At 42.0% G+C, this 24,722-nt stretch overlaps 1 protein-coding gene across 12 annotated transcripts in view; it reads left to right on the plus strand.

The window, feature by feature from the left end:
* Positions 1-24,722, plus strand: part of LOC140465920 (protein TANC2-like) — a 1,065,959-nt gene that overhangs the window by 15,915 nt on the left and 1,025,322 nt on the right. For 6 of the 12 annotated variants that reach the window (XM_072561866.1, XM_072561865.1, XM_072561857.1 and 3 more), the window contains exons 1-2: positions 13,678-13,828; positions 14,842-14,919. The exons of 1 other annotated variant lie outside the window; for it this stretch is intronic. The gene's annotated coding sequence lies outside the window, so the exon portion shown is untranslated. Of the gene's footprint in view, positions 1-13,310; positions 13,454-13,669; positions 13,829-14,841; positions 14,920-24,722 lie in introns of those variants that run through there. 5 more of the 12 variants (XM_072561859.1, XM_072561861.1, XM_072561863.1 and 2 more) reach the window with 5 other exon arrangements.

Genomic DNA, 24,722 nt, shown 5'->3' on the forward strand with positions numbered 1-24,722 from the left:
AACCATGAGAGACTCAAGCAGGTTTAGATTAGATTCCCTACAGTATGGAAACAGACCCTTCAGCCCAACAAGTCCGCACCAAACCTCCAAAGACCCATTCGCCTACATTTAACCCTGGCTAATACACCTCCAACTATGGGCAATTAAGCATGGCCAATTCACCTGACCTGTACATCTTTGGATTGTGGGAGGAAACCAGAACACCCAAAGGAAACACATGGTAACACAGAGGGAATCTGCAAATTCCACACAGACAGTCACCCAGGACCCTGGCATTGTGAGGTAGCACTGATAACCACTGAGCCACTGTGCCACCTCTATTTGTAGCAATAATTTCAATACTGATATTAGATTACTGTCTTAAAATTACTGGAATAATTTCCAATATCATTAATTGTAAAATCAAAGCTGTCACTCACACTGCAGTATTGTTAGAGAGCTGCATTGTCAGAAGGATTATATTTCAGGATGAGACATTGATATCTCAGGCTGAATCTTACTTTTTTTGGCTAATTGCAAGTTTTGTCAAATTTTTTTTATCATGCACCATTGCCAGAATAACTTAGCACTCACTGCATGTCTGCCAAAAGACTGGCATCTGGGGTACCCACATCATATTTAAAAGGCCACTGCTTTTGCAGCTAAGCACTGGCATTCCGAGCTACTCCACTCAATGACAGACACAATGTGAAAATGTTGAAGAATGGGAAAATGATGCTGCAATTCTCCTTCAGGGACCTAAGGTCCTTGTAGATGGGATGGTGGATAAGAAAGGCATCCTTTCCCCAGAGAAACTGCAGAGGTGGCCACACCACCAAAGCTGACAGTTTGGTCCAAGGCCACCACCCAGGATGATGCAGACTGAACTGTGTGGCAGAATGCTTTCAGTAGTACTGTAAGAGGATCAATGATCTTCTTCACGCCTTTCCAGGCAAGAGATGGCTCGACAGTGTCAGCAATCAGAAACTTCACGCATAGGAGCAGCAGAAGGATGTGTGAATATAATGACCCTCATTGCCCAGAGGCCCCAGAGTGCACCTACCATGTGTGACACAATGACTCCCAGCTGCCGTTATGGACGAGGCCGGACCCCTCAAAACCTCTTTAAGCAGGTACCCAGACTGTAACTTTGCTATTTGTTTAGCTAGGTGTATAGTTGATATTTTCAATGTAAATTAGCTGGGTCAACTGCCAAGTTTTAAACAAACAAAATTTGTTTATAAAATTATGGAATGAAACACAAAGAACAGAAAATAGAATACTCGATAACTTATTCTATTCAAACATGACTTACTGATGCTGTTCTGAAAATATATGCAACAGTCCCCGTACACATGTCCCTTAGCATAGAAGGTAGGATCAAATAAAGGATTATAGTTTACAAAGAGAGAGAGAGAGAGAGAAAGGTCCAGCAGCTTTTCACACATCGCCTGCTGTAACTGAACCAAAAGACTCAGCTGCCAGGACAGGACTCTCCCCTTTCACTATACAAGTTATTTCTAAAACAGGCCTGGGGTATCATCTGTTTAGGGGTAAACAAAAAGGGCCCCAATAAAACATTCATCTCTGCACCAACTCAGTTGTTTCAGAGCCTGGGCTATTTTAATGACCCCTCTGGAAAAAATCAAGGACACAGCAACTTTGAGAAAAAGGAAACAGCTTTGAGAAAAAGACCAGCTTTGTGATACTATGTCAAGCAGGAAATTGTCTAAGCAAGCCAGGTCTAGCTCTTCAGGGACATCTGGAGTGGCATACACCTGCACTCCATTGTTCCAGCTAATGGAGGACCAAAGGTTGTGACAAAGGCACAGGGAACCTGGAGCCCTTCAATCACAAGGAGACAGTGAGATGCCAAGTGGCACATGGCCAGAGAAGAAATTACACCCAGGTTGGGCCTTCCATCCCCATCCTGCCTAGTCCCCTCCTACTTTGGCATCTGAAACTGGATGGTCTACTTGTCAATAGCAGGAAGATGTCTAGTATGTCTGAACTTTCTGGATACAAACACCCCCAGGATCCCCAGTTAAACCAAGCAGTCGCCCTCTAGCTCAGCGGCAGAACGAGGAGTGATACTGAGACATAACGGGAGGTAGAGAAGGAAGAAAACCTATTGAGAATACTTTGAAGGCAGAGATGACTTTGCATTGTATGTGAAGTAGCAGGTTTGTATAAGTTAGATTGTTTTATACTACATCTGTTTGGTTGACTCTCTGTCAAGCCCTGAATATAACTGCACCTGTGTTACCAACCTGCTGCAGCACGAGGAAGAAAATGAACAAGTTGCAAATAGGGTTATGCTTACTGCTGACACCATTGCCTCTCATCCTAAAACATTCCTTTTTTTCTTTGTCCTCTGTATCCTAAAGTGCTATGTGAATAAAGTGGTCAATGATGTCTGGGACAGGGAGGTATGCCGCAGATGGGTAAGCCAACACAGAGATGAGGGACCCTGCTGGTCTGTGTCCTGTACAGTGCCTGGGTTTGTGGATAATGTCACATCAGTAGGTCCTGCAGCCCCCTCCCTCACAGGTTGAGCCATTTACCCCACCTGCTCTGGGGTGGTCACAGCCATTTTCCTTCCCACTGCACACTTTGGAATTTCAGCACAATGGGAGGTGACAGTGGGTGCTGCTCAGCCAACTCATCCCCAGCTTACTCTTCCAAGGTGTCGGAGAGGCAGTGAGCATCGAGATCCAATTCCTGATAGCCATTCCCCTGGTTTTACATTCTATTGGTTTCACACCTCCCCAAGCCCCAACCCAACCCAACCTATTCATATAAGCCTGCACCTGCCCAACTTTGTTGCCCAAACATATGAGGTGACATATTAGGTGTGACTTTACACTGGCCCATTTGAAGCGAGGATACTCCTGAACAAACACCCCCTCCCACATTCCCCTATTCCCATCCATGCTGTACCGCATATCCCCTTACAAGTACAGTTACGCCCACATTTCAATTATCTTTCTGGATGTATCTGGAGGTTGGTGGGGTGATACATCGTATCATCCTTCATCATTTCTGCCACTTCCAAACAGACCCCACCACCAGGGACATATTTCCCTCCCCTCCCCTATCAGCGTTTCGGAAAGACCATTCCCTCCGCGACTCCCTCGTCAGGTCCACACCCCCCCACCAACCCAACCTCCACTCCCGGCACTTTCCCCTGCAACTGCAAGAAATGCAAAACTGGTGCCCACACCTCCCCCCTCTCTTCCCTCCAAGGCCCCAAGGGATCCTTCCATACCCATCACAAATTCACCTGCACCTCCACACACATCATTTACTGCATCCGCTGCACCTGATATGGCCTCCTCTACATTAGGGAGACAGGCCGCCTACTTGCGGAACGTTTCAGAGAATACCTCTGGGACACCTGCACCAACCAACCCAACCGCCCTGTGGCTGAACACTTTAACTCCCCCTCCCACTCCGCCAAGGACATGCAGGTCCTTGGCCTCCTCCATCGCCAGACCATAGCAGCACGACGCCTGGAGGAAGAACGCCTCATCTTTTGCCTAGGAACCCTCCAACCACAAGGGATGAATGCAGATTTCTACACCTTCTTCATTTTCCCTCCCCCCACCTTATCTCAGTCCCAATCCCTGGACTCAGCACCGCCTTCTTGATCTGCAATCTTCTTCCCAACCTCTCCGCCCCCACCCCCTCTCCGGTCTATCACCCTCACCTTAACCTCCTTCCATCTATCGCATTCCCAACGCCCCTCCCCCAAGTTCCTCCCCCCTCCCTTTTATCTTAACCTGCTTGGCACACCCTCCTCATTCCTGAATTCTCGTGCTCCTTGGATGCTGCCTGACCTGCTGCACTTTTCCAGCAACACATTTTTCTACTCTGATCTCCAGCATCTGCAGTCCTCACTTTCTTCTTGAGTCTAAGAAGGCTCATACAGCATGTCTCAATGACTTCCACTCAGTGGCCCTAACTTCGGTGGTCATGAAGTGCTTTGAAAGGCTGGTCATGGCATTAATCAACTCCAGCCTCCCCACTACACCTGACCCACTCCAATTTGCCTATTGGACCAACAGATCCACGTCAGATGCCAGATCACTTGTCCTTCATTCCTCACTAGAACATCTTGACACCAAGAACAGGTGCGTAAGAATCCTACTCATTGACTATAGTTCAGCCTTCAACACTATTATCCCCTCGAGACTGATTACTAAACTTAGTGATCTTGGACCAAGCCCCACTCTCTGCAACTGGATCCTCAGTTTCCTGACCCACAGGTCACAATCAGTGAAGGTTGGGGACAATATTTCACCCTCACTAACACTCAATACTGGACGCCCCTCAAGGGTGTGTACTCAGCCCCCTACTGTACTCACTGTATACCCATGACTGCATTGCCAAATACCAGACTAATGCCACTTAGAAGTTCGCTGATGACACCATCATATTTGGCCAAATCTCAGATGGCGACGAAACAGACTACAGACGGGAGGTCGAAGACCTGGAAAAATGGTGTACTGAGAACAACCTAGCTCTCAATACTGGCAAAACCACAGAATTCATTATTGACCTTCGGTAGGATGTTACTCATGCACCTCCCCCCACCCCCTCTCCCCCGCCCCCCCCCCCCCACCCCCAACACATTAACAGCTCAGAGGTGGAACGAGTGGAGAATGTTAAGCTCCTGGGAGTGGTCATCCACAACAAGCTTTCTTGGACTCTTCATGTGGACACACTGGTTACAAAGGCCTAATGACATCTCTTCTTCCTCAGGCAGCTGAGGAAATTTGGCATGATGATGAATGCCCTTGTCAGCTTTTATAGGTGCACCATTAAGAACATTCTGTCTGGATATATCACTACCTGGTATGGCAACTGTACCATTCAAGATCGGAGTCGGTTACAGAGAGTGGTGAACTCGACCCGGACAATCACAAAGGCCAATCTCTCATCTATAGAATCCATCTACCAAACTCACTGTTAAGGAAAGGCTGCCAGCATTCTCAAAGATCCATCCATTGTAGAAAAATGTTTTTCTACAACCTCTACCATCAGGGAGAAGGTACAGAAGCCTGAACACACGCACCAGCTGGTTTCGAAACAGTTTCTACCCTACAGTTGTTAGAACACTGAATGGACTAACAAACTCATAACATTCGCCTGTACCAGTGTTTTTGTTTTTGCTGCTGTTTACTTGTTATTCACTTATCTATGCTACTTAACTATGTGATCTGCCTGTATTGCTCACAAGACAAATCTTTTCACTGTGCCTCGGTACATGTGACAATAAATTCAATTCAATTCAATTCAATTCTCTAGATCTGGGCAGTACTGGCTATGCCAGCTTTTATTGCCCAGCCCCAAACATTAAGGGAGAGAAAACTTTCAGCTCAAGAGAAAGGTTTTTCAGAAATCACACTCAGTTCTGCCAAATGAATTTTCAAGTGCTGTGCCCTAGAACTAATGAGGAACATGAAATCTCTCTCTCAAAGTCTGAATTATCTACAGAATTTACCTGCACAGCCAATTCAACCGTGGAAGCTAAACAGGTTGCTTCATTCTGACTTTAAAGTATTCAACTCCTTCAGCTTCGAAGGAGACATTTTTAAGAAAGTAAAGAGGCTTGCAATGATAATGAAATGAACTAACTTTCAACTTTAGAAGTTTTTTTTATCTGTCTCTATACTTAATCTTTGTATCTGTGCTTTATTTAATAACTGCATTATACTTGTACTTACTAAATGTTAACAGTAGTTGTATAATAAACTAATCATCAATCTTACTTAATAACTAAAGCTTCGGTTCTAGTTATTTTTAAATTGGATTCAAAACTAAAAGGAGGGCAAGGAAGCTTTATAATTTACAGTTCACTGATCAAGCTTTGGGCATACTTGGTGAACATGTGAATTAGCACGTTTGAAGTTTTACTAATAAACAGAAGAAGAGTTGGATCAAATTGGATAATTTTAGGTTCCAAACTGTATCTGTGCAGAGCCACAGGAGCCACTAATGGGACTTTAACTATTTACATTCTATATTTAGGGCAGCACGGTGGCTCAGTGGTTAGCATTCCTGCCTCACAGCACCAAGGACCTGGGTTAAATTCCACCCTCGAGCGTCTGTCTGTGTGACGTTTGCTCATTCTCCCTATGTCTGCTTGGGTTTCCTCCACAGTCTAAAGATGTGTGGGTTATGTTGATTGGCCATGCTAAATTATCGAGGGGGGTGCAGCCTAGATGGATTAGCCATGAGAAATGGAGGGATGGGGTAGGGAAGTGGATCTGGGTGGGATCCTCTTCAGAGGGTTGTATGGACTAGATGGGCTGAATGGTTTGCTTCCACATTGTAGGGATTCTATGATATTAGCATCTGGGTGAAAGAACCAAAGACACTGTAGCCAAATCTGTGACGATACATAAGGAAGCAAGTTGTAAGGAGGATTCAAAGAAGTTGTCAATAAGCAAACATTGACAGATGAAGTATAATATGGGAAAATGTGATGTCCACTTTAGCAATAAAAAAAATCAGAATATTATTCTTTAAAAGGAGAGAGACTAAAGCAGCTACTGAACAGAAGCGGCACGGTAGCACAGTGGTTAGCACTGCTGCCTCACAGTGCCAGAGACCCAGGTTCAATTCCCGCCTCAGGCGACTGACTGTGTGGAGTTTGCACATTCTCCCCGCGTCTGCGTTGGTTTCCCCTGGGTGCTCCGGTTTCCTCCCACAGTCCAAAGATGTGCAGGTTAGGTGAATTGGCCATGCTAAATTGCCCACAGTGTTAGGGGAATGGGTCTGGGTGGGTTGCGCTTCGGTGGGTCGGAGTGGACTTGTTGGGCCGAAGGGCCTGTTTCCACACTGTAAGTAATCTAATCTAAAGAGTCTTGGTGTCCTTGTACGTGGATCATAAGAAGTTAGCAAGCAGGCAAAATAATGTATTAGGAAAACAAATGGAACGTGACCTTTATTTCAATAAGGTTGGTATATAACAGCAGTGACAACTTGTTAAAACTGTACCAGAATTGGTGAGACAACATCTAGAATTTATTAAATTTGTTCCTGGGATGAAGAGATGGTCTTCTTAAAAAATGTCCAAGAGACTGGGCCAGTACTCATTGGATGAATGAGAGGTGATGTTTTTGAAACATTTGCTTCCCAAGGCGGTTTCATAGGGTAGATGCTGTGAGGATATTATATTCTGATAGGGAAATCGAGAACTAGGGGGATAAGTTTCAAAATAAGGATTTAATTCATTTAAGTTGGAAATGCAAAGGATTTTCTTGTCTCTATCACCAATCTTTGGAATTATCAACCTGGAAGAGCAGTACATACTGGATAATTCAAGGCTGAATTAGACAGATGTTTGGTCTGCCAGGGACTCAAAAGTTATGGGGTGAGGGTGGGTTGGTGACTGGTGGAGTCGGCAGCAAGATGGAGTTAAACCACAATCAGATCAGCCATGATCTTACTAAATGGCAGAGCTGGCTAGAGGGGCAAGCTTGCTTATTACTGCATCTATTTTTTAATGTTCTTACTTGCATTTACATGAGGTTTCACATCAGCAACAAAGTTTCAAAGTGCTTTACAGTCAACAAATTTTAAATGGTGTTACTGTTCTAATGTAGAAAATGCAGCAGCTAATTTACACCCAAGCAAAATCTTACAAACGTTAATGCATTAATGAGCAGATATTCTACTTTTTGTGATGTTTACTAAAGGATATGTATTGACCAAGGCCCTGAGCCATCTCAGGCAAAAAAAAGACTATGCTGAAGAACCTCAATAACTCTGGCAGCATCTGTGGAGAGAGAAAACATGGTTAATGTATTGGGTCCAGTATGACTTTTCTTTGTCCAGAGATATCTCTCCTACTATTTTTCAAAATAGTGCTATGGGATCTTTTACATACCAAAGTAGGCAGATGGTGTCCTTCAACAGTGAGGCACACCTTCAGTACTGCACTTGAATATCAGTAATGATTTATATGCCTGAACTATTCAATAGCCCTTGAAAACTTTTTGACTCAGAGACAAGAGTGCTACTAACTGAGCCACAGATAATGTGGCAGCAAAGATTCATGGATATTCATTACTCCACATGAATTTCTTTAAATTACTTTTAGAAGGTATTGAGAATCCAGAAGAAATTGCTTAGCTTGAGATTAGGTGAGATTATTCCTGTGGAGAGCTACTATAAAGCATAAATGGGCATGACTAAAAGTCAAAAGGCTGTACCAGTGCAAGGAAATGTTAGTGATGCAGTAAAGAAAATAATTTCAATTTAAAAAAAGCACCCTTACCTTAAAGTTCCATTTTGCATGTCATGATAACATTGACATTATATTGTTGGAAAGATTTTGTCATGCCCCAGATCACAGGAACAGGCTTGCAATGGACTAGAAAAGATAATTCAACTCCATCTGGCCAGTTGGCACTTTAACAAATATATTCCACAATATCTGCCACATCCCTCTATCATTTCCCACCTCCCCGCACCTCCCCCCCACCCCCACCCCCCCTCGATATTGAACTCAAACTGCTATTGAACTTGCCTATATAATCAGACCACTCTGGTTCTCACAACACTTCAGTCCACGAATTCACCAAAGTCAAACTTGTCTTTTACCCTCCCATTTCTTAAATCAAGGCTATGTTCTCTTCTAAAATATGTTACTATTTTGAATATAAACCTTAGAATGTTGAATGCTCGTCTACGATCAGCCCATGCCTTCTATATTCTGGATTAGTGGTGCTGGAAGAGCACAGCAGTTCAGGCAGCATCCAAGTAGCTTCGAACTCGACGTTTCGGGCAAAAGCCCTTCATCAGGAATCATTATTTCGAAGCTACTTGGATACTGCCTGAACTGCTATGCTCTTCCAGCACCACTAATCCAGAATCTGGTTTCCAGCATCTGCAGTCATTGTTTTTACCATGCCTTCTATAATCGAGTGTAAACATTTGCAGTTACTGCAACCTCTCCTCATATCCCAAGAGACTAATTGTATTATTGTTCTGTCTCAGTGCAGACTTCTTACGTTTAAAGGTACAATGTACTCATTATAGAAGTGCATGTTGTGGAGGTGGCAAATTTTGCTAAGAGCCAACCTCCAGAAAACAGTTCTTCTTCAATATAGTGCTGTGGGACCTTTAATTCCCAAAGAAGAGAACGGATTGCATCTCGCTTACCATTTCATCTGATAGAGAATAGCTCCAGTAGTGCAGCAATCCCTCAGTTCTGCACTGAAGGATCAGTATAGAGTTGAGGCTCGGAACTACACCACTGGTTAATATCATATTTGGTCATCAAAGGATAGCAGAAGTATTCACTTAGAGGAGCAATTCCACATTATCTGAAGTACCAGAAAAGGCACAGGTGCATTAGCTAGTGCGTGTATGCAGTAGTGCTGTTGAAGTGGGGGTAACATAAGGGGGTTTAATTTGATCCAACTTATATAAGTTGTATGTTCAGCAGACAAATTATTTTCCTTGCGTTTGTGAAGATATATGTAACTTGCTGGATGGGAAACAGACATTTGTTTTGAGAACTTTTCTCACATCTTACTCAGATTCACACTACAAATGGAGGGCTGAAAAAGGGGCAGCTGTCTGAAACCCAGGAGAAACTGAAGACTGCAGATGCTGGAGATCAAAGTCGAGAGTATGGTGCTGGAAAAGCACAGCAGGTCAGGCAGCATCTGAGGAGTTGGAGAATTTACATTTTGGGCATCAGCTGTCTGAAACCTGCCAATTCTCACTTGGTGAACTCAGTTAAAATGACCCCTAAGAGTCATAGCTTTTTGTAGCAAGAAAAGAGGCCTTTCAGCCTGTCATGTCCATGGACTTATACGTGTGTGCCTCTGTATGAAGGAGAAAGAGAGTGTGTGTGTGTACGCGCGCGAGTGTGATGGAATATATACCTATGAGAGGGTGTGCGTTTGTGTGTGTGTGCATGTGTGTGTGAGTGAGACAGAGAGCGTGTGTATGAGAGAGAGTCTGTGCCAGTGTGATCATGTATAAGGTGTCACACACACACACACACACACACACACAGTCCATGTGACATTTTATAAATTCCTAGTTTGGAATTAGACCTGGCCTGACTCAATGTTGGAAAACACACAGACTCTAACGTCACATCTTTAATGCATTGCCTGAGCTGAGATATCACCTTTTTTTTCATATAAAATCTTAAGTTATCTAGGGAATCTGACTTTAAAGAAGTCAGGGATTTACATACTGATGAATCAAAACCTGCAACCCATTTTAGGTGATTAAAGTCTTAACAGCAGTCTAGGTTGGTTCAATACATAGCATCTGTTGTATGACACTTTGATTTTTTATTATAAATTCCTGTGCCTCACTAGCTACCTGATGAAGGAGCAGCGCTCTGAAAGCTTGTACTTCCAAATAAACCTGTTGGAGTATAAACTGGTGTTGTGTGATTTTTAACTTTGTTTACCCTAGTCTGACATTGGCACCTTCACATCATGGATACCATCTTTTACACACCTGAGTTCCAGATACCCTGAATCCTCTGGATGAAAAAGATTTTCCTTAAATCCCCTTTAAATCTTCTGCTCTTTACTTCAAATCTATGACCTGTGGTTATTGTTCCCTGTACCAATGGGTAAAGTTGCTTTCTTAACTGTTCTGTTTCTGACCCTCACAATTTTATATGCTGCAATCTCTCCCAGCCTTCTTTGCTCTCAGGAAAAGAGTCCCAAGCGATCTATTATTTCTCTGAGATTCTAGCAAGTCTATTTAAAAAAGAATTCCAAATTAATACAAGGTTAAAAATCACACAACACCAGGTTCTAGTCCAAGAGGTTTATTTGGAAGCACAAGCTTTTGGAGCACTGCCACTTCTTCAGGTGGCTGTGACAACAACTGGATGAAGGAACAGCGCTCTGAAAGCTAGTGCTTCCAAATGAACCTGGTGGACTATAACCTGGTGTTGTGTGATTTTTAACTTTGTATACCCCAGTCCAACATCAGCATCCCCAAATCAAATTAATACATTAATAATTAATGTCTCCAATACAGTTATAAGATGGTAGTACAGCAGTTATTTTGTTGTTTGCATTACAGACTATCAATGAAGGGGGAGTAATGCCCAATGGTCCTGATCTTATTAATGACACAATATTAGGAGCAACTCTGATGATTCATCTCTTTGCTTTTAAAGATGCTTAGGATGTTTTCAATCCCCCAAGTGACAATGAAGTCTAGTATCTTATATGTACTTATGGAAACTTAGAGATGCTCAGTGTTATTTTCTCAAGTAAATCATTTGCCATTATCTTGTTTCACTGCCTACAGAGCAGAACTGATACATTCCATTGGCATTTTTAGGTTGATATTGTCATGCACAAGTGACAATAAAAAAAAGTAAAAAGAATAGAACAAGAAGAGACAGTATTGGTGACAGCAGCAAAATGAGAGCTGCAACAATAATCAAAATTATAGTAATAAGGAGCTCCTGGGCCACATGACTGCTTAACTTGCCCTTGATATATTTATGGTCACTTGTGCGTGACAATGTCATAGTCTAAAAATGCCAATACAATGTATCAGTTGTGCTCTGAAGACAATGAAACAACAGTATGGCAAGTGATTTACTTGAGAAAATAACACGGATATATTAATTTCCTTTTTTTTGGAAACATGTCTTCTAAGTTCACATTGTGGACAACTCAGGACAAGAAGTAAGCATTCTTGTTTTCTGCCTTGCTATTGCTATTTCAGTTGGTAAATATAGAAGCTTGTACTTCTGTACCTGTTTCTGTTTTTGTTAGGTTATTATGATTGTACCTTGACTTTCAAGCCTCCAGTATTGTACTACTGGTAGATGCAGCCAGAAATAGCTGAACGAACGTGAGACTAACCAAATGCTAGCAGGCTTGTTGCCCACAGCTGGGGGCTGCTGCTGCTGATAGCTCCCACTTGCTTGTCTGTTTCCACTATTGGCTAGCTGACTGCTGATCTTTGCTTTTATCATAAAATACAATTCTTACAATTATCATATTTTAACAAGTTTTCAGCAAATATATCACTGACATAGCAAAAGTTGAAGAGATGCAGCTTCTGCTTTTGGTTTGAGGAAGTCCTTTAGTTTGCTCTTTCCTCTTTCTATGGCTACCTGTTTCAGGTATCTGTTTCTGTTCCTCTTGCCTTATGTAAATACCTTCATCATGTACTATAAGCAATAATGCCCTTTAATAAAGTGTAGTTTGTAAATTGGTATTGTGCAGAGCATTCCTAATATGTTTAGTCATTGTGCTTATTTGGCAATGTCTTGGAATGTCATGATGACAAACAAAAACTCTTGTGAGATACAGTGAAAAGGAATGAAATCCAATGATACATTACTTATTTTCGGTCATAAGTCGCTAGCCTCCCCCCCCCCATGAATATTACGGAATTCCATATAATCCAAACAGAATTTAATTTATGAACCTGTTACAAGTTGGACATTTGTTACAAGTATTGACAGAGACATGGTTTGTGTAATAATACAGTACTATAACAGAAACTTTGTTGAAATCATTGATTTTCAACTTAGGATTTCTGGGCTCGGAAATCATTCATTTTGCAGAACATTCTTAATTTATTTTTGTATATGACTGAGAATCACATGCTTTATGATATTGTGCACTTAGAAAAAAGCCCCTGCAATTATTTAGTGATGTTTTACTTCAGCTAGCTATGGCAGTTTTTAGATGTGAGGATTCATTGCCAATAAAATTGCAATATTCTTGTAGTATTTTAATATTAATTGTATTTACGTAATTAATAAATAATTGAAACAAAACATTGACTAAATCAATAAACTCATCACCTTGTGCATTTGTGATTTTATTTTGATGCAAGTCTTAATTCATTATCTCAAACTACACAGTCATCACTGGTGACAGACATGTTCCCATCAGAAGTTCCCAATCCAGCTTTTATATTGCTGTTTGCAGAGCCAAATTAAGTGCAAGTGTTTTTGGCATTTTGCCAAATGCCACAATGAGCTTTGCTAAAGATCACAGTATGAAACCATTTTGAGTAGGTATCCAGTTGGACACTGTTCCAACTCAACTTGGCACCAGTTCCAACTTCAAGGACTCTTTCATACTGCTGCTAGGAGGCGCTGCGATCATCTGCGCTGCTACTCGGACCTTGCATTGAACTGATTGGCCGCAGGTCCCGTCCGTTAGGGAAAATCCCGCTCTGACTGGCCTTTAGTTGGACACGATGCCCGTCAATGGGAACGGAGAGGTTGCGAGAGCGGGCGATATGATTGGTTGAGAATGGTCCGAAGGTGGGGCCTTGCCTTCGCGCCCTCCCCTCTTCACAGCGGCGCTGGCTCGGGGCCGCCTTGAGTGTGAGGCCATCACTCGGATGGTGAGTGTTCGCTTGCTCGGTGTTGAAGGGGGAGGCTGCGGAATGGGGAGGTAGCGACAGATAGGCGTCACAGTCCCATTCAGATCGAGCGGAAACGGTGAGGTGGAAAGAGTGTCCTCCCAGAGAGAGAAAAAAAATATTTTTGAAGGAACTGTGACACCGAATAATTTGTTTTATTTTTGTGGAGATTTAATCTTGTCAAGAGAGGGAGAGATTTTCTTTCCCGGGGAGGACGGTTTAAAAATCCATCTACACAAGGCGGGTGGTGGTGGGGGGCGGCGGTGGTGGTAAAGGCCGGGGGGGGGGGGGGGGGGAGAAGAAGCTGGGCTTTGGATTGTAGACGGTGCTGGGGATGGCAGGGTCCAGAGCGGGGAATGGCGGCGGCCTCGTCAGCCACCGCTGAAAGGAAGCTTTCTCCGGGCGCCGCCGACGCACCGGGAACCGGGAGACTGCAGCCGTCAGCCCACCTAAGGTGAGGAAAAAAATAATTACCAACCACTAATAGGGAGGCATAAATACACGGTTCTGAGAGGGAGGTAAGCGTGTCGGACAGCAATCACCTATGTTTATCATTCTCTTCACTCTCCTCTGCTTTCCACACAGGAGATATGTTTGAATGGGTTATAAATAGAACAAAGTCATTGCTTCCACTCCTCGTTCGAGAGCAAATGCACCCTTGGCATTGGCAATCACTTCTGCAGATATCATTACGTCTGTAGAGAACGCTTCAATTATAGTTTGCTATAAATTTTGTTTAAAAGATAGGTTGTCATCTTTTATAGGCAAAGTATCGCCAGGGTGGCATTTTTTTTTCCCTCTCTCTGTCTGTCATGCCACGGTCCTAGAAAACAAAAGGGTATAACGCGTGTTGCTGTATCAGGTGGAATCATTGCGAGGGGATGCTAAAATGAATGGGTGTGTGCAGAGTTTGCTTCCAGAATTCAGTGTTACAGGACAAATTCATCACGTCAGGAAATTGGGATTTCATGGAGGAATCAGTAGTGTGAGATGTTTATAATTTCCAGGATGTGTGCATGAGATCCCCGTGGTACCATATTAAAATCAAATCAAAATACAATCTGAGATTTCTGAAAAGTAGAAGATTAATCTAGGAAAAGGAAATAATTTTGAGGTATGACTGTAGATGTTTAAAATGAACATTTGACAATTTAAAAATAAAAATATTACATAGCCTGTGCTTGGGAGGCAATAACCTGATGAAAATATGAATAATTCACAAATGTCATGATAAATCATTCATTTTCATGAAATTCTAAAATATAAATGATGTGCAAAAAGACTTGTTTGCAATTAAATATTGAAAGCTGTTGACTTGCTACCAGCTGTCTTCCACTCTTTGGTTAAAATAACTCTGCTTGCCATGTGCATAATTTTAAATTTCTACTTTCAACGTAGATACATGATGTGTTAGTTATGTACAAAGCTAGCAGCTTTTGATTATTGCTGTTTTTTCTTCTGTTTTAGAATTGAAGAAAGTGTGGTTAGCCACTGGCATTAAATATATTACTTTAACATCCCTGTCACACAATAGAGAAGAAGAAGGCAAGTGATTTATCCTGGTAACTGGACAAATATAAAGTTGGCAAAGTTTGATGCTGGGTAAATCTTGCCCAGTGTTACATAGACCTTTGGTCAAGAAAGTGGGCTAACATTAAATGTGGTCTTCCTCCGATCCCTTCAATGCAGATGAGTTTCCAAGCATTCTTTTTACAATATTTCTTGGATGTACAAATTTGTATGTCTTTACATGTTGTGTAAAATACATGAGTACATGCCCTATTGAAGATGCATAATATTTTTGAAAAATGTACATTGAGAGCTCCAAGGACATATAATTATTTACAGTTACTCGTTGGCCATTATTTTCTGTCAAGAATAGTGTGTTGTAAGGAAGGAAGATAATATATTTTTTTAAGCAAAGTATTTCTGTATTTTAACACTGTTTTGACAACTTTGTATGTAACCAAATTATGTAGGTATTAAATTTTAGCTTTCCCTTCATCACTTGGAAAACTGAATTTTCTTACTCTTGGAATTGATGATTTTTGTTTTAATAAGAATGGTTATATATTGCACAATTAATTGATGAGAATTTCACTTGTCGAGTTGGGTTTTCACTTGTGAAAGAGAGGACAAGGAAGTGCCAATTCAGGAAAAGAATCCAACCGTATGGATGTGGAGGTGCTGGTGCTGGTGTTGGACTGGGGTTGATTAAAGTTAAAATCTCAACACCAGGTTGTAGTCAAACAGGTTTATTTGAAAGTGTTAGCTTTCAGAGTGCTGCTCCTTCATCAGGTAGCATAACCAGGTGTTGTGTGACTGTACGGAGACAGGCCCTTTGACCAAAATGTCGGTCCATGTTGACCAAAATGTCGGTCCATGTTGACCAAAATGTCAGTCCATGCTCACCCATTTCTTTGCACTTGGCCCATGTTCTTATAAAGCTTTCCTATCCATGTATTCACCCAAATGCCTTTTAAATATTGTTAATGTACCCACCTCATATGCGTACCAGCCTCTAGAATACCGAACATTACAGTGCAGTACAGCGCTGTACTCTATGTTGCACCGACCTGTGAAACCAATCTGAAAGCCTTCTAACCTACACTATTCCTTTATCGTCTGTATATTTATCCAATAACCATTTAAATGCACTTAATGATGGTGAGCTTACTACTGTTGCAGACACAGGACATTCCACACTGCTATTACTATCTGACTAGGTATATATACTAACCCATCCTTCTACGCCCTCTTCCAGGTTATATATAAAAATGACAAACATCAGTGGAGTCAAAACAGATTCTTGCAGTACTCCACTAGTAACTTACCTCCAGGATCAACATTTCCCATCAACTACCACCCTGTATCTTTCTACTGGCCAATTTCTGATCAAAACTGCTAAATCCCCTTCAATCCCATACATCCATATTTTCTGCAATGACTTATTAAACATCTTACTGAAATTCATATATACACCACATCAACTGCTTTACCCTCATCCACCTGTTTGGTCACCTTCTCAAAGAACTCCAATAAGGTTTGTGAGGCACAACCTACCCTTCACAAAAAAATATTGACTATCCCTAATCAACTTATGCCTTTCTAGATGATTGTAAATTCCATCTCTTATAACATTTTCCAACGCTTCACCCACTACTGAAGTAAGGCTCACTGGTTTATGATTACCAGGGTTGTTCCTGCTACCCTTCTTGAACAAGGGGACCAAATTTGCTATCCTCCAGTCTTCTGGTGCTATTCTTGTAGACAATGATGACATAAGGATCAAAGCTAGAGACTCTGTAATCTCCTCCCTGGCTTCCCAGAGAATCCTAGGATAAATCTCATCTGGACGAGGGGACATGTCTATATCACACTTTCCAGAATTGCTGACACCTCCTCCTTATGAACCTCAATCCAGTCTAGTCCAATAGTCTGTATCTCAGTACTCTCCTCAACAACATTGTTGTCCTGTGTGAATATACTGGAGATAAATATTCATTTAGCACCTCTACTATCTCCTCAGACTACACACTCCACCTCCGACTATTGTTCTTGACTGGCCCTGATCTTAGTCTAGTCATTCTCTCTTTTTTTTTTCCCTGACATACCTATAGAAAGCTTTAGGGTTTTCCTTGATCCTACCTGCCAAAGACTTCTCCTGTCTCCCCCGGCTCTTCTTAGTCTCTCTTCACATTGTAGCCATAGAGACGCCTTCCTGGCTCAAGTGCCCTAACTAAGCCTTCACATCTCATCTTCTCCTAAGCCACCCCCTTCCTCTTGGCAAGAGTTTCGACTACTTTAGTAAATCGTGGCTCAACCACTTCATCCTTGCCTGACAGGTACATCCTTATAAAGGACATGCAGTAGCTGTTTCTTGAACAAGCTCCATTTCAATTGTGCCCGTACCCTACAGTTTCCATCCTCGTTCTATGTATCCTAAATCTTGTCTAATCGCGTCATAATTGGCTTTTCCCCAGCTATAACTCTTGCCCTATGGTACATACCTATCCCTTTTCATTGCCAAAGTAACAATTTGGTTATGTTTACTATCACCAAAGTGCTCTCCTGCCTCCAAGTCTTCATACCTGGTGTGGTTCATTACCCAGTACCAAATGCAAAGTGGCCTTGCCTCTTGTTGGCCTATCTGCATACTGTATCAGGAAACCCTCCTACACAAATTGGACAAAAACTCACCCGTGTAAGGTACTTGAACTATAAATTTTCCTGTCAATGTTTGGAAAGGTAAAGTCCCCCATAACAACTACCTTGTTACTTTTGCTCCTATCTAGGATCATCTTTGCAATTCTTTCCTCTACATCTCTGGAAGGCCTATAGAGAGAACTCAGCATGGTGACCTCTCCTTTCCTGTTTCTAACCTCAGTCCATACTACCTCGGTAGACTGGTCCTCATCAAACGTCCTTTCTGCCACTGTAATACTGTCATTGACTAACAACAGTCCTCTTTGGAATGTGGGGGGAAACCCATGCAGAAACTGGGAGAATGTGCAAACTTCACACACAGTTGTCCAAGGCCTTACTGAAATCCATAGAGATTGTCTACCGCCCAGCCCTCCTCAACTTTCCTGGTCACTTCTTCAAAGAACTGCAACAAATTCATGAGGTATGATCTCCCATTCACAAAGCCATGCTGACTACTCCTAATCAACCCTGCCTTTCCAAATACATAGATATCTTCTTTCAATCTTCTCAAGTAACTTACTGACTACAGTTCCCAGGTTTTTCTATGCAGCCATCCTTCAATAAGGACACAACATTTGCTACCCTCCAGTCGTCTTGGATCTCAGCAATGGCTAACGATGATGCAAAAATGTCAGTCAGGGCCACCCCAATATCTTCCCCAGCCTCTTGCGGTGTTCTTGGATATATCTGGTCAGGATTAGGAGATTTATGCACCTTCGTACATTCTGATACATCCAACACCACCTCTACTGTGATATGGACTGCATCCAAGAGATTATAACAAACTTCCCCATCTTCCCAAGTCTTAATGTCTCTCTCCACAGTAAAGTAGTATTTTTTGGAATTATAGATTGTAGGAAGTAAAACATGGAAGAAAGGGAATATAAAATAGCAGAGAAATATAGACTAATAATAGTGTCAATATAACTTTGAGTGCTATATTATGCCTGGTAAATCTACTGAATTTCTTTGAAGGAATAAACACTTTGTGAAGAAGGGAAATTTTAATGTTTTAATAACCTTGATGCAATACCATGTGTCTGAAATGAGATGAATATAATGCTGCTTCTGTGGAAATTGATTGAATTGGAAGAAACATTTAAAAAGAAGCTTTGAGAGGTTGTATGAAAATTGGAGAAAGTGACTGAAATTGTACCATGAGGATGATTTTGGCTACCTGTTTAACAATGATTTGGAAATGGGTACCAAAACAATAATTTGTATCATGTTGGCTGATGGAAATCTGGTAGACTTTCAAATAGCAGACTGATAGAATCATGGGCTTTGGAATTTGGATACATTGGAGTGTTGATCTAGCAGCACATTTTGTTTAATGTGTTTAAATTCTCACTCATGGGTATAAGCATTGGAAATGAAGAAATAAACCAAACTAGTGTACAGGATACAACATAAGAATCTGAAAATATTGGTGAAGCTTTTAATCATGTGTTTTCTTTTAGCCAACGGTGCAATGGTGGTGGGTAGGGGTAGTAGTAGTACTGGTGTTTATTTTCCTTCAAATTTTGTGGTGAATTGTCTTCATGAACTGCTGAAGTCTATGTGGTGAAGGTCTATGGTGGTGAAAGTTTGGCAGTTGCAAGAATTTGACCCCCAGTGACAGACATTTCCAACTCAGGATGATGAGGAGGCAGAGTACTTGTAGGTGGTGTTCCCATATGCCTGTATCCTTTGTTCTTCTGAGTGGTGGTTATGATTTTGACAAGTGCTGTTGATAAAGATTTGAAGAATTGCTGCAGTGTATCTTGTAAGTAGTACACATTGCCACCATAATGGTAGAGCAAATGAATGTTTACATTGGTCAATGGCATGCCAGTGAAATGGGATAATGTTTCTTGTTGGTGTTGAGCTTCTTGTGTATCATTGGAGCTATACGTGTTATGGAAGTGGAAAGTATTCTAACATGCATCTTATAGAGGATGTAAAGTCTTTGAACATTTTGAAGATGAATCACTTGGTGCTAAATATCCAATCTTGGACCATCTCTTGTACTAACAATATTTCAATTTTAACAACAATATAGAAAAATGTATTTTTTACTTGGCTTAAAGAAGCACAAGATCTAAAAATTGATAGTATGTAATATTCCTTTATAACGTATCTTGTACCTTGATACAATTTTGTAGAGGTTACCTGACGTTGGGGAGGTGCAGCTAAAGGGAGCTAGGTTGAGAATTTGGAATGTTCATTGTGGATTTCAGGGCATCTTACTGGAAACATGTTTGCTCCAAAGGGTCAATCAATGATCAATCTATAAAAGGGAAATTGTGTATGCAGGCAAGTGGGATTAGGTTAGTTGGGAATGGGCTTATGCCTGAAACGTCGATTCTCCTGCTCCTTTGATGCTGCCAGACCTGCTGCGCTTTTCCAGCAACATGTTTTTCAGCTAATTGGGAATCCTGTTCGGCCTGGGATTGGACAGAAGGGTCTGTTTCTGTGCACTCCCTCTCCTTTTGCAGGCCCCCTCTCATACCTTCCTTCTCACATACGGTCCCATGGTATCACTCTTCCCACCCCCACCCACCCCCACCATGCATGGTCCTGCTTCTCTACTGCATGCACTTGCTTTTGCTGTCTCTCCCTCATGCATGATCTCGCTCTCCCTCTTGCTTCTAAAGGCTTTGTACCATAATGCACAAAGCATTTAGGATAATGTAGATGGACAGATGATTATAAATCAAAGTCACAAGGACTTTAAAGTGATGATGTGACAGCTTATTCCCGAAATGATGACCTATGCTCTTGGATGCTGACTGCCCTGCTGTGTTGTTCCGGTGCCACACCTTTTGACCTCGATCTCCAGTAGTCCTCACTTTTTTTTTCCTACTGAATGGGTAGACATTTGTGTAGGTTGGCAGGTCTCAGGAGACGTTACAAAATTTCCAGAGCAGGTAATAGGACAAGAGAGTATGTAAAGACCTATGAACATAGCTTCAGGCACAGCAAAAAAGAGGACAGTTATGTCAAGGGGGGAGGGTGGTCATTGCAGGAGTGAGGGTGTTGTACTTAAACGTGTGCAATGTACAAAATAAGGTAAGTGACCTTGTGGCACAGTTTGATTGGTGTGAATGATGTGAGCATTAGAGATGTGGCTGCAAGCGGATCAGGGCTGAGAACTAAATGTCGTACCGAGGATATGTGTCCTACTAAAAGCTCAGGCTGATGGTTAGCTGGGGTGAGATTGTCTTGTTAGTAAGAAGTGTAATTAAATTGATAGCAAGAATCAATAAAGGGTCAGAGGCATAAAGTTTGTGTGGATAGAGTTGTGGAACCGCAAATTAATAGACTGTAATGGGAGTTACACACAGACCACCTAGCAGTAGTCAGGACCTGGGGCAGAAAGTAAATCAGGAGAAACAAAAGGCACATAAAGTGCTATTAACAATAATCATGGGAGACCTCAATATGCAGGTGGGCTGGGAAAATCAGGTTGGTAGTGGATCTCAAAGAATTTGTAGAATGTCTACAAGGTGTTTTTTTTTCTGGAACAGCTTGTGATGCATCACACTGCTAAAAACAGGCAGGACTGGATTTTGCCATGTATAATGAAGCAGACTGGATTATGGAGCCGAAGGAGCCCCCTAGAGTCAGTGACAATAATATGATAGCATTCACCCTGCAGTTTGTCAGGGAGAAACTTGAATTATATGTAATAGTATTACAATTGAGTAAAGGTAACTACAAAGGCACTGATAAGAACTGGCCACAGTTGATTGGAATGGAAGGCTAGCAGGAATGGCAGGAGTTTCTGGGGGTAATTTGCAATGCAGATTTCTTAAATGTAGCACCCCAGTTAAGAAAGGAAGGAGGCAGAAAGAGAAATTACAGATTGGTTAGCCTGAGCTCAGTTGCTGGTGAAGTTTTAGTCTATTATTACGGATGAGCTTGAGGAATACTTGGAAGTGCATGGTAAATTGTTAAGGGTGGACAAATTTGTTAAATTCTTTTGAGGAAGTAACAAGCAATTTAGACTAAAGAGAGCCAATACACCTTGATAAGTTGTTGCACAGGAAGCTGCTAAATAATTAATTAAAAGCACATGTTAGGGGCAAAGTACTAGCATGGATAGAGAATTGGCTGACTGGCAGTAGTCCAAGTGTGGGTATACATTGGTCTTTATCAGGATCCCAGCAGGTCACTAGTGAAGTTCTAGGGTCAGTATTGGGACCACAACCATTCATCATCTACATTAACAAAAAGAATGAAGAAATTGAGTGAATTTTTGCTAAGTTTGCAGATGACACAGATATTTAGAGACACAGATAGTGTTGAGGAAGCAGGAAGGCTGCACAAGAACTTGGACAGGATGGGAAGTGAGACAGAATACAGTATGGGGAAGTGTGAGATTGTACACTATTGATAGGAAGAATAGAAGCAGAGAGCAGTTTCTAAATGGGGAAAGGCAAGCCCAGACAAACTTCTAAATGGGGAAAGGCTTTTGAAGTCTGAAGCACAAAGAGACTTAGGAGTCCTCATTAAGGTTAGCATGCAGTTTATTTGACAGTTAGGAAGACAAATACAGTGTTAACATTCATTCCAAGCGGGCTAGAATGCAAAAACAGGGATGTACTGCTGAGACTGTATAAGGCTGTGGTCAGACCATATTTAGAACATTGATTAGTTTTGATTCCCATATCTAAGGATGTTGCAGAGGTCCAGAGGAGGTGTCAAGAATGACCCTGGAGATGAAAGGCTTATCATGTGAGGAGTGGTTGAGGACTTAGTCTGTACTCTACAGAGCTTAGAAGATGAGGGGTAGAATTTCATTGAAATTTGAAGAATACTGGTTTGGGTGGCCATGTAGAAGATCTTTCCGCTAATAGGAAAGACTAAGACCTGAGGGTACTGCTTCAGAGTGAAGAGGTAATCTTTTAGAATGGACTTGAAGAGAAATTTCTTCACCCACAGTATGGTGAATTTGTGGATCTCTGCCATAGGACGCTGTTGAGGCTAAGTCATTGAGTATATTTAAGATAGAAATAAATAGGTTCCCAAGGGGATCAGAGGTTCTAGGGAGAAGGCAGAGGAATGGGGTTGAGAAACATGAGCTACAATCAAATGGCCGGGCAGATCCACTGGGCTGAATGACCTAATTCTGTTCCACTCCTGTATCTTAAGGTTTTCTGGTAAGTCAGTGGAGAGTTGATGGAAGCCAAGTTATTAGGGTGGTGTCCATCAACAGATTGCTTTGTCTGGATATTGCAAACCTACTTGAGCCTTGCTACTGTTGTAGCAGTCTTGGTAACTGGAAGATATAGCATCACAACTTTGAATTGTGACTTGCATATATTGGTGAGATTTTCTGGAGTAAGGAGGTGAGGAAATAGCCACAGAGCACCTCCAATCTCTGATCACTTTGATAGTCATGACATGTGGGCGGCATGGTGGCTGTGGTTAGCACTGCTGCCTCACAGTGCCAGGGACTAGGCTTCAATTCCCGCTTTGGGCAACTGTCTGTGTGGAGTTTGCATGTTCTCCCACTGTCTGCGTGGGTTTCTTCTGGGTGCTCCAGTTTCCTCCCACAATCCAAAGATGTGCTGGTCAGGTGAATTGGCCATGCTAAATTGCCCATAGTGTTAGGTGCATTAGTCAGGGGTGAATATAGGGAAATGGAGGGTCGTTGTGGACTTGTTGGGCCGAAAGGCCTGTTTCCATACTGTAGGTAATCATTAGCCCATCAGCTGAATCTCTGCAGAAGCAGCTGTACTTGTCCAACTCTCCATCAAAGCTTCTGTAAATTCCATCAATGAATTTATCTCCTCCATATTTTAGGAATTCATTTTATTGCCTAACCATTCATTATATTTAAATTTTTTTTTCATGTCCCCATTGGTTCTTTTGGTGTAACTTTTATCTTGGTGTTCCCTGATCCTTGATCTCCAGCCAATGGAAATAGCTTTTCCCTATGTATTCTGTCTATACCTCGCATGATTTGTATACCTTCGTCATTTTTATGTGGCTGTATTCAATTTTAAACCAATAGTATCCCCACAGGATGTTAATGCTTGAGTTCACCTTTGAACTGGATATTGTCTACTACTTGTGTGGTGTCCCCATACTAACTAAAACCTAGTTTGGACTTCATCTGCTGTTATTTGCAGAATTATGAATAGATCTGAATGCTGTCTTTCATCCCTTTAGCCCTACAACTCTCCAAAGTGTCTGTGCTCATCTGATTCTGACCACTTGAGCATCTTTAGTTTTAATTGTTCCACCATTGGAGCCTATAGCTTCAGTTGCTTAGAACCTAAGTTTTGGGATTCCCTCCCACTTCCTATCTGTCTATTTACCTTGCATTTCTCCTTCACGCCTAATGTTTTGATCTAATATCCCATGTGTCTGTGTCATAGAGATGTACAGCATGGAAACAGACCCTTCAGTCCAATTTGTCCATCCCGACCAGATATCTTAACCTAATCTAGTTCTGTTTGCCAGCACTTGGCCCATATCACTCTAAACCCTTCCTGTTCGTGTACCCATTCAGATGCCTTTGAAATGCTGAAATTGTACCAGCCTCCACCACTTCCTCCAGCAGCCCATTCCATACTTGAAAAGGTTGCCCTTCAGGTCCCTTTTATATCTTTCCCCCCTCACCCGAAACCGATGCTCTCTAGTTCTGGCCTTGTCTATTTATCCATGTCCCTCACCATTTTATATGCCTCTACAAGGTCACCCTTCAGCCTCCAACGCTCCTGGGAAAACAGCCCCAGCCTATTCACCCTCTCCCCATAGCTCAAATCCTCCAACCCTGGCAACATTCTTGTAAATCTTTTCTGAACCCTTTCAAGTTTCACAATATTCTTCCAATAGGAAGGAGACCAGAATTGCACACAACATTCCAAAAATGGCCTAAGCAACATGCTGTACAGCCACAACATGACCCTCCAGCTCCTATACTCAATGGGCTGACCAATGAGGAAAGCATACCAAACGCCGCCTTCACTATTCTACCTATTTGTGACTCTACTTTCAAGGAACTGTGAACCTGCACTCCAAGATCTCTTTGTTCAGTAACACTCCCCAGAACCTTACCTTTAAGTGTATAAGTCCTGCTCTGATTGCATTTTGGAAAAGCCAGCTCATTGCATTTATCAAAATTAAACTCTATTTACTGCTCCTCAGCC

This window comes from Chiloscyllium punctatum, chromosome 42 (assembly GCF_047496795.1).
Source record: "Chiloscyllium punctatum isolate Juve2018m chromosome 42, sChiPun1.3, whole genome shotgun sequence".
Lineage (NCBI taxonomy): Eukaryota > Metazoa > Chordata > Chondrichthyes > Orectolobiformes > Hemiscylliidae > Chiloscyllium > Chiloscyllium punctatum.